The following is a 3,579-nucleotide window of genomic DNA, read 5'->3' on the forward strand; positions in this document are numbered from 1 at the left end:
AGCATGTGGCTTAGGGACCATGCCTGCCTTTGGTTGTTCAAAAGTACATATGGTCCTTACTGGAGAACCTTGGCTGTGGCTATCAACAGGATTTGTATGTACCATTCACTGAAGTTAGTTTTCAGTACTAGGAAACAAATATGTATTTCAGGTGGATAAATATTTCTGCGAAAAATCTTGTGAAAAGTTGATTATAAATCCACATACTTGAACATAAATGAATTTAGGGAGTGTTAATAAGATACATATATTTCATATTTTGAAAAATCTGGAGAGTGTGTGGGTGTGTGTGTGTATACACACACACACACACACACAGATATTAAAATGTAGTAACATATATGCAAATCGAAATTCACCATGAAATATACATCAATCACAGATCCAAAAATATTCAAGTTTCTTAACAGGGATTTATGTATAATGTTGTTCTACTAGGAAGCTCATCCATTATTTGAATTTTCAGTTCCAACAGCGTTTAGGAGGAGTGATGTCTTCTCACAAATTGTATCTCCCAAGTCAGTCACCTCACAAGAATGTAGGTGTGACACCAGGTAGGATTTGATATGTGCATATAAAAATACATTGCTGAATAGCCTACAGACAAAGGGAGACAGGAATTCACATATTTGTTAACTTTAAAAACACATGGAGATCTATTTCAATTAAAAATAGACTGGATTTATAACACCTAACATTTATCATGCAAAAGGCAAGATCAACTATACACCATGCCTCGTCTGAACTGCTTGTATTTCAATTCTGTTTGTGTTACTTTTCTGCATCATATTAGAATTAGTAGTCAGAGTCTAGTAGGGTATGGGTTCGTGTCAGGGATTCAGTATTTCGAATGGAAAATTGGAAAATGAATCCAATGTGTATGCAAATATGTGCTACACACAAAAAATTCCCACTCTCATTCAGAACAATGGCTTGAAATAACCACGCCCCATGTAAGAAACAATTAGAGGAGAAGAGTTAGAAAATCTGTGAATACATACGTAGAATGGAAAATGCTCAGTAGTTCACAACCTTTGAGGTGGAAGAGACGTTTCCAAACCTTAGGGACAGGGTAAAACTCCACAAACATGGAACTCTGCTGGCCTAAACACTTCTGGAGATACTGACAATGAGGTTGGGTACTTGAAATATATGTTGTTGTCAGAAGCTTTAGCTTCCTTTGTAGTGAGACCATCAAACTTGGGTCTGCATTTTTGTGACCTGGAGGACATGAATTCTTATTGTCCAATGAACATGAGGCAGCAGTGCTGAATTCACTCTTTGTAGCTAAACTGTGGCCACTGGGGGATAAGTGTCTCCCGGTCTGGACTTTGAAATCATTTGGTCATGCTCCACTTTTCGTGGTGTTTCTTGCTGCTGCAGTGGGTGTTTTGTATTTGGTTCATGACATACAAGGAGTTAAACTGGGACACAATGCTGGAGGGAGTCCTGTAACGTATGGTGTGTCAAGGTCTGCAGGAGAATGCACCTACCAGGCTTCTATCCCCCATTGCTTGCCCCCTTTACCATAGGAACTTGATTCTGAATATTGCCCTGAAAACTCTCCATGTAACATGATGCCTTTACATACAAAGTTCAGATAGCTGCACCATGTCAGTCACAAGCCATTTGAAAGCCAATGTAAGATCCACATGACCCCACCACAGATGTATTGTCACACACCTGCACACAACTGCTCTAGGCCCACTACTCAGCAGGCTCCAACTTACTGGCATCTCTGTTCTACACCATTTTCATGAAACGCAGTCAATGAAGGCATTTTCTGGTACACTCATGATCAGCAACAGGACATCCAAAGGTTCTCCAGTGCCACCTGGTCATGGGAATTTCAAAATTTGGTGGTAGTTATCTAGCCATTTTTGAAGGATGAATTTGGATTCACTGTGGGTTTAAATTCATTCAGGAACCATTAAATATTGAGTAAGCTCATTTCCATGAAAGCTCTGGAGAACTCTCACAGGAAAGGCTTCCCAAAGAGTGGCCCAAGGTCACATGAAGCCAGGCCCATTGAGGTCTACAATGTGAGGTCCATGTGTGTTTTGACTCTCAACTATGGCTGTCAAGTCTTTCAAAATAAAATCATGTGATATCCTTGCTGAGATTCTCAGTGTTCTGTGGAAAGGAACCCTGGGCTTAGATCTCAGTTTCCAAGGGTGACTCTCATGCATGGCCTGCTAAAATCCCAACACAATTCATGGCAATACTTCTCTGAGGTCAGTTCCAGAACTCAGTCTGTAAGGTAAATCACACCTGAGTTCAATCCCAGGTGGACCCAGTCATCTCTTCCAAACGCCACACAAATGACCACAATTAAAACCAAAACACTCCCACATGGCCCTCATCTTCTTCCATATAGACACACATCATAACCACTGGCTGGTGGTTTTCATGAGTTGCGCAGCCTAAGACAGTATCCAAAATAAGCTCCCTTGCCCCTCATTTGCCTAAAGTCATGGTGGCCTGGACACCCTTCCGGTGAACCATGAGTGATCAAAAAGGCTTGCTGTTAATACTGCTTCGATTTTCCAATTTTAGGCCTACTGACTCTTGGGTTTAGATTCTTAATGTTAAATGGAGTCATGAGAAAAACCAAGCACCTCTGGGCTAGCCTCTTCAGGGCTTTGAAAAACTCATTTGACCAAAAAGATCTTGATTCTCACTTGATGGAGGTCAGGATCCTTAGAAGAATTCGAGAGACTTCATCCACAATGACTGCTCTTTTGGCCATTTTGGTTTTGGATACACAAGAGATCTTTCTTTAGATCCCTCAGGTTCTGAGAATCTAGGCCACAGCCTCACAGGGGGCCAAGAGCCTGAATCAGACACATCCCATTCCAAAGCAATTAAGCAAAGAGCCACAGGTGATGCCCATTTATTTCCATTTGAAAACTGTTTTCTTCATGCTTCACAAAGGGGTGGCCTGAGGCAAAGATATTCCTGACATTCAGTGCAACAGAACAATAGGTAAGCAAAATTCCCAAAGCAGGGTTTCTCCACTGAGACTTTCCTGGTCACACTGATATCTGAGTTTTCTGAGATGCTCACCATTCCCTTCAGCTATGTAGTACATGGCCATGTCACAGAGCTTGGAGGTGGTACATATTTTGGACACAAAACCATCAGTCTATTCTGGAGAGTGCCCACAATTCAGGAAGAAAACAGGAACTTAGGAAGATAGTAGGTGTTGCCCATCTATAAGACAAGCCACAGTCCATTCATAAATCGGGCAGGATGAATGCTGAGAAGATTTCAACTAGACAGGACTCATCCATTGATGCATTTTCTTTTCTAATGTCTACAACCAGGGGCACAGTGGGATACACTGATATCCAAACACATGCCTTGTCAAACGACTAACTACAAACAGGTCCCGCCAAAACAAACAAACCGCCATTCCTACCTATTCTCAGAACATGAGACAAATTCACAAATCCCCACCCACACCCACAAAGACACCTCCTTCCCCCAAGTAGGTCTGTGACTATCTGGAGTTTCCACTGACTCGTGGGCCATAGTATGTTCCAAATAAATGGCCTTCCTGTCTCAGACCTGCTTTCC

The sequence above is a fragment of the Callospermophilus lateralis genome, unplaced genomic scaffold (assembly GCF_048772815.1).
Source record: "Callospermophilus lateralis isolate mCalLat2 unplaced genomic scaffold, mCalLat2.hap1 Scaffold_305, whole genome shotgun sequence".
Taxonomy (NCBI): Eukaryota; Metazoa; Chordata; class Mammalia; order Rodentia; family Sciuridae; genus Callospermophilus; species Callospermophilus lateralis.